We start from the raw sequence: 7,369 nt of genomic DNA on the forward strand, positions 1-7,369 counted from the left end.
AATAAGATTATCGGTCCTTAAAAAACTCAAATCATGCGTGATTCATTGAAGACACTTAATGATTTCCAAACATTACTAGGAGACATTAACTGGCTTGGTCCTTCCCTCTGACTTACAACTGTGGATCTTCAGCCTTTCTTTGACATCTTAAAAGGTGACTCGTCACCTAATTCTCCCAGAAGTTTGACTCCTGCAGCAATCCATGCATTGCAGAAAGTAGAACAAGCCATTCACAAAGCACTGCTTTCTCGTGTAAACCCATCATTACCCATATTTCTTATCCTATTTCCCACACCTATTATCCCCACTGCGTTAATAAGGCAGAAACATGGCCCACTGGAATGGCTTTTTTTACCACCTCATCAGACTCGCCCTTTAACTCCCTATTATCTGTTTCTCACAGCTTCGATTATCAAAGGGTAGCATCAGTTGCAACAGCTGTTTGGAATTGACCCTTATTATATTGTTATTCCTTTCTCATCACAGTGGTTTCAATGGTTAATGAGCTCTGTTGCTGCTTGGCAAGAAGCCTTTGCAGAGTTTGCTGGTCAAATCTCTGTTTATTATTCTCAGAATAAACTGTTACAATTTTTTCAGTGTCCTTCCTTCATCCTTCCTAAAAATACTTCTTTGATTCCTTTATCTAATGCTTCCCTCGTGTTTACCGACAGTTCCAGCACTGGACTAGCAGCAGTAATTATTGATGACCAACATTTTTCTAGATATTTTCAAGCCTCCTCTGCACAGTGCATTGAACTTTCCGCTGTTATTTATGCTTTTTCCTTATTACAGGACAGTCCCTTTACCTTATATTCAGAGAGTCAATATTTGCTTTTAGTTTTGCAGTATATTGTAACAGCTCATATAAGTTCCACCTCCGACCTTGAATTACAGTCCTTGTATGTCTCCTTACAAATTTTAATTCATAACCGCACTTGCCCCTTTTTTGCTACTTGTATCCATGCACATGCAGGTTTACCAGGTCCTCTTTCATCTGGAAATGCCATTGCAGATTCAATTACACATAAGATTTATACTGCTTTTGAATCTGCCCAACATTCACATGCTCTTCGTCATCAAAATTCTCAAGCACTTACATCGCCAATTTAACCTTACCAGAGAGGCCACTAACCAGATCATCCGGTCTTGTAAATCTTGCCATTTACATCACCCAGTTCCCCATTATCGAGTTGTTGCCTGCAGAATATTGGCAGATGCATGTCACTCATATTTCTTCTTTTGGTTCTCCTTCTTTTGCTCATGTCACTATTGATACCTTTTCTGTCTTTCTTGTGGCTCCAGCGAGAAGTGGAGAAGCTACAAAGCATGTTATTGCTCACTGTTTATTTGCTTTCACTATTTTAGGAGTGCCCGAATGCATCAAAACAGATAATGATCCAGGTTACACTTCTAAAGCTTTTGCTACATTTTGTTCTTCATTTAATATTGATTTATGCACATGTATTCCTTACAATCCACAAGGACAAGGCATTGTAGAACGTGCTCATAGCATGCTGAAAATTCAAATACTTAAAATACAGAAGGGGGAAACATACGCCCGGTCACCACATAATATTTTAATCCATGCCTTGTTTGTTCTGAATTTTCTTAACGTAAATGTAGATGGTCTGTCTGCTGCTGAATATTTGCATCCTCAAGAACAACAGGCATGGCCTGAGGTTCTCTGAAGAGATCCTCAAACCAGTGACCAGCATGGACCCAATCCAGTATTAACATGGGGTAGAGGGCATGTGTGTGTTTTTCCTAGAAACGCAGATGCCCCTTGCTAGATCCCAGAGAGGCTGGTGCAACATGGAGACGACAGAACAAAACCAAACCAAAGAAGTGACAGAGAGAATGAAATGCCTAAGGTTGATTCCTCTGACCCTGATGAGTAGAAAAGCACATTGTACTAGGAGAGCATAACTGGTCACCTGGGGCCAAATCAAACAACTCACGTCGGATGCTCAAGAAGTATTAAAAAAGGGCAGGAGGGCAATTGACTTCGGAGACACTATTTTCAGCTATGCTGGCACTTCTATCTTGTCAGGTTAGTGTAGTAGGGGGAGAAACTTTTTGGGCATGTTATCCTAATCCTCCTATGTTAAGGCCTAGGACTTGGGTTGACCTGAGTTTTTGTGTTTTCATTAATGATACCCTATTGATGGCCAGGGAGGATGGATATATAATTCCTGAAGTATATAGGTCTGTTAATTACTGTGCTCACTCTTCTGCTTTACCTATTTGTTTTACCACTAAGCCTACGTTTGGTTGCTTTCATACCCACATCTAAGGAAAATTGGTGCAAGGGATAGAAGCGCCTTCAGAAGGACTCCAACCTCATCCAGGAATTCACATGCAGATTGTAATGATGTATGGATTAGTTGGAATAAAAGATTTAAAAGACTGGTGCTCAAGGAGGCCCCACAGGGCTGTCTTCCTGTGTGGATCAACATGGACAGCCTTTTGACAAACACCCCACTGGCTGGAGTGTTATTATCCCACTCCTGTATTGCACCACCCTGTTGTGTTTTCTTTAGATAATGAAAAGGTGTTATGGGACTGTTCTCATTGTCACCTAGAATCCAAGCTGCTGTCTGACTGGGTGGTGCCCAGGTGTTGGGTGACTAGTATATGGTATACAACTCAGGGTATAGCCTATCCAGATTTGTGGAGATTGCTTGCTTCATTGAGTGTTGTTACTGTAACTATCATAGACCATATTCAAAGTCTGGTGGTTTCCTATGGTCTTGGCTCCTCCCAATGTGCTGCTTGTGGGGAATTTTGAAATAATGCCCCATGGTAATGGTTATAATATCTCCTGTAGCCAATGTATTTTAACATCCTGTATCTCTTCCAGTATTGAGAAGGAATACAAAGAAAGGAGATTAATGCTTTTGACCCAACCCCCTTTTGTAGTCCTCCCTGTGCATGTAAATGGCTCTTCATATGAGGATACAGGCATTCAAGGCTTATCCCATGTTTCTGCACTGTTATCTCTAAAAAAGCGCTTTCTGGGATTGCTCATTACTGGAGTCCTTGCACTTATTTATGTTGTGGCTACTGCAGTGACCTCTACACTTGCTCTGTCTCAAAAATCTATACTGCCCATTACTTAAATCAATTGGCTCAAAATACTTCACGAGCCTTAATGGTACAAGAGAGAGAGATAGAAAAATTAACGACAAACTTAAAGCTCTTGAAATAGCAGTAGACTATTTAGGAGAAGAGGTACAGATTTTAAAAATGCACATGTTGTTGCAATGCCAAGCTGCCTATAAATGGATTTGTGTAACTGCAAAGCCCTATAATATGACAGAATGGGAATGGGAGAAAATACATTGCCATCTGCTTGGAGGCTTTCGTTCAAACAATTTCAGTATAGATTTGGACATTTTATATCAAGACATTTTAAACATTCCCAATAGTCAAGATATTGTGGCTCCTGAGAAAACTGCAAAAATGTTGTTCGACAAACTGTCTCAATTGCATACCTTGTACTCTGTACAGCAGATATTGTATTTGTTAATAGCATTCATAATTGCTTCTGTATTTGCCTTTTTGTGTTTTTCAGTCTGTCGGCATTGTAGCAACCAACAATTATGGTGACTCTGTACCATTACCCACCAATTATGGCTTCAAATGGGACGTCCTGGGGTTATCATCATCCAAAATACAGAAGGGGGAAAATGTGAGATATTGAATAGCAAGCTGACAAAGTCCTTGCTATTCTAGGAGAAAAGCCAGCAAGGCTGGCTTCCCATTTTGCCCTTTTCCCTCTTCTCCCTCCCCTTGAGGTCTGACATTTGATTGAACCCAGGACCCTGAAAGCTTTGTAAATGAGAAACTTATGTTCTTATTTTGTTGATAAGTAGTTAGCTATGAATGTTCAAGTGCCCATGGCAGCTGAAAATGTTCTATAAATAGCTTGGTACTGCACATAATTGATTTAATCAGTATGATTTGTTATTTTCACTGTTTTATGAAAAGGAACCTAAAATAAACTAAGGTGACTTACAGGTCAGGAGCCTGTAAGGTCCTCCTGATCCCATAAAGCATGTCTCTTCATTTCCCACCTTCTCCCCTTGGGGTACTAGTCATCAACAAAGGAAGCTGCATAGCTACTTGTAACAGCCTACTCTGAATTATGGCAGCAAAGACATAACATAAAGCCAGAGTTTAAAAGGGAAATCGAGTGTAAAGACTTGGAAAATTTGCAGTCTGTCCACATGGTAGAGAAGAAGAGAGTATCTTCAGAAGAAAAATCCAATGGTACTAAGAAGATTAATGCAAAAGAACAGGATTATCAAGAGAAGGGGGGAAAGACCCTGAAGGCATTGCGGAAGCTTCTGTGACCAACCCTTCCCTTTCAGGCTCAAAGACCTAGGGAGTCAAAATGGTCTTGCAGAAGAGACCCGAGGCAACCTCCATCGTTTTGTTGCCCAGGGCCACCTTAAGAAGCTGCTTCCAGCATGAGCACCCCAGCTGCTTTGGCTGCTCCAGCTGTGAGTAAATTGGCCCCAGGTGTGGCTCGACATGCAGCTTTGGAAAATTCAAGCTGGAATCCTTGGCAGCATCCATGGGGTGTTATGTCTGCAGGCTTGCAGAATGCTAGAGCTGTGGAGGCTTGGGTGCCTCCACGCCATTTCAGAGGATGTATGGAAAAGTCTGGGGGCCCACAAAGAGACCTGTCACAGGAGCAGAGTCACCACAGACAACCTTCGCTACAGCAATGCAGAGTGGAAACATGGGGTCAGAGTTGCAGCAGAGAAACCCCATCAGCACGATGTCTAGTGGAGCCATGAGAGCAGGACTGCCATGGAGACCCCAGATCTGTGGAAGTACCAGCATACAAGTTCTGCTTGCAAGAACTAAAACATCACTCAAGACCAGCAAAGCCACAGGAGCAGAGCTGCCAGAGGACTTGGGGACCCAAACCCCACATCAGTATGCAGAGGACGTCAAACATGGAATCAAGGTACCTGATTCACCAGCCTTGAGACTTAATGCCTGCCCTGTTGAGTTTCACACTTGTTTGGGACCTGTTACATCTTTCTTTTGGCCTATTTCTCCCTTTTGGAATGGGACTATGTACCCTATGTTTGTCCCACCATTGTATCTTGGAAATAGATAACTTGTATTGACTTCACAGATGAAACTTTGAACTATGGACTTTTGAATTGAGACAAATTAAAACTTTGGGGATGAAATGAATGGGTATGAATTTGCATGTGAAAAGAACATGAGTTTTGGGGGGCCATGGGTGGAATGCAGTGGATCAAATTATGTCCCCCCAAAACTCATTGAAGCTTGAGTTGTCTCCCAAGTTTTATGTGTTAGAAACTAAGCTCCACTGTGACTGTTAAGAGGGTGGGAAATCCTATTGTGGCAATTGAAAGGTGGAGGCTTGAAGAGGTGGTTGGATTGTAGGACTGTGCAGTAGTGAATGGATTAAAAATGGTGGTCGGGGCATGGTTTGAGGGCTTTAAAAGAAGACAGTCTGTCTCTCCCTCTCTCTCTCTGCTTCCACTATCTTGCAATGTGAGAATCCTGGGTCATCATCGCCACCACCAGATGGACTTTGGACTTCCCAGTCTCAGAAACTGTAATAATAAATTCTGTTTTTCTTTGTAAATCACCCAATCTCAGGTATTTCTGTTATAGAAATACCAAAAGGACTAATACAGATGCAGATGGGCATCTTCAAGTGCCTTGAGTGCCCACTCATCTTTGTGCAGAAGTCAGAGTTGATGCAACATATTGAGAGCATCCATGCCTTTCCCCCAAATGTGGAGAAGCTCCAGTAGACATGTCCTGAAGCCACTCTGGCTCTTAATTTCCCACTGAGCTCCCAGCCACTAGCGTGGCTGCTTGAGGCAGCTCTCTGCCACTGGTCACTGGGGCAGGCCTGAAGCTCATCACAGAGCTGAAGCCAGGCCCTGGCTAAGGAACACTGTTTGGACCTACCAGAAGTGCCAGGAGTGGGTTCGTGATCAGGAGATCTATGTGTCCCACAAGAAAAAGCCATGGTCAGACATTTAACCCAGTACCCACGTCGGCAGCATGAACAGTCCTTCCACTTTCCCAACAACCCACACAAACACATCCACAACAACCATGACACAGTAAAAGTCTGCACTTGTGGGTACTGCACAGAGAGCAGCCCCAGCTTTCCTTGGCCCTCCCTTCTGGAGAGACATCTCAGCCTTATGCATGGTATCAGAAACCCTTATTTAAGCTAGATATCCAAAGTCAGATCTCCAGCTGGACATTCCCCTCGGGTGAACCATCCGAAAATACCAGTGGAGCAGGGGATGCTCTAGGCACCAGCAATAGTGTGACTGTCTCTTCCACCAAAAGGCCTTTTTTCAGTGTGCAAAATGTAGCTTTGCCACAGACTTGGAGCTCAAGTTTCAGAACCACATATTTCAGCACCAGATGGACAGCTCTACCGCCCAGTGTCTCCTCTGTGGCTTGTGCTACACCTCTGCTATTCCCTTTAGCAGCCACCTCTTCATCGACCACAAGGTGAGAGACCAGGAGGAGGAGGAGAAGACAGCAAAGGTGGAAGTGGAGGTAGCAGAACCAGAGGAGGGTTCTGGGGAGGTGTCCATGGATAATAGGGAGAACAGACTGGAAGAACATGCTGGCAAGCCTTTGTTGGCTGACCCATAGGCAAGAAGATTACTGGGCCCAGTCCCACAGGAGGACTGTGCCCAAGATGCTCAGAGCCAAGCACAAGCCTCTAAGGATAAGGACAATCCACACTATCCCCTTAGGTGTGACCAAGGACTTTGCCATGTGTGCAGTCAGGAAGGTGCTGTGGTGCCCTCCACCTGCTGTGTGGACTGTGGGAAATAAGGCTCTGCCCTGGTGTGAGTGTAGCCAGCTCTGTCATGGAACAGTGTCTGTCCTGAGCTGCAGGTGCTGGGTGTCCCTCAGCCCCAGGAAATGTGGGGTTGCCCAGGACCTTCACAGCTCTGATTTTGCTTCTATTATTTATGGCTTTGTGCTGCTTCTTGGTACCATAACTTTTGTCTGTGCTCTTCCAACCCCAGGCTGTTGACATGGGCCAACCCCAGTGCTGTCAACTCAGCTTGAAACCCCTCAGCGCTTGATTTGGGGGAGGCTCCTCACTTGCTGCCTTCAGCCAGAGGATTTCTCAGAGCTCTATTTGCCTGCAGAAACCAGCTCTCCTTCCTGCCTTCAGAGCCTGAGGAGAAGGGGGTAAGGAGGACTGTATTACTACAGTTCCCCTGGGAGGGCTAGGCCAGGGCAATTGGTCACCTAGCCCTTCCTTCTTGTCTTCTCTTTTACCCAGAAATAGTGCTGAGAATTGTCACACTGGCTTATCATGTCTCTGTGGTGG

At 44.2% G+C, this 7,369-nt stretch overlaps 1 pseudogene; it reads left to right on the top strand.

The window, feature by feature from the left end:
* Positions 1–6,861, top strand: part of LOC134371880 (zinc finger protein 592-like) — a 33,206-nt pseudogene extending 26,345 nt beyond the window's left edge.
* The last annotated feature ends 508 nt before the right edge of the window (positions 6,862–7,369 follow it).

This window comes from Cynocephalus volans, chromosome 3 (genome assembly GCF_027409185.1).
Source record: "Cynocephalus volans isolate mCynVol1 chromosome 3, mCynVol1.pri, whole genome shotgun sequence".
NCBI lineage: Eukaryota > Metazoa > Chordata > Mammalia > Dermoptera > Cynocephalidae > Cynocephalus > Cynocephalus volans.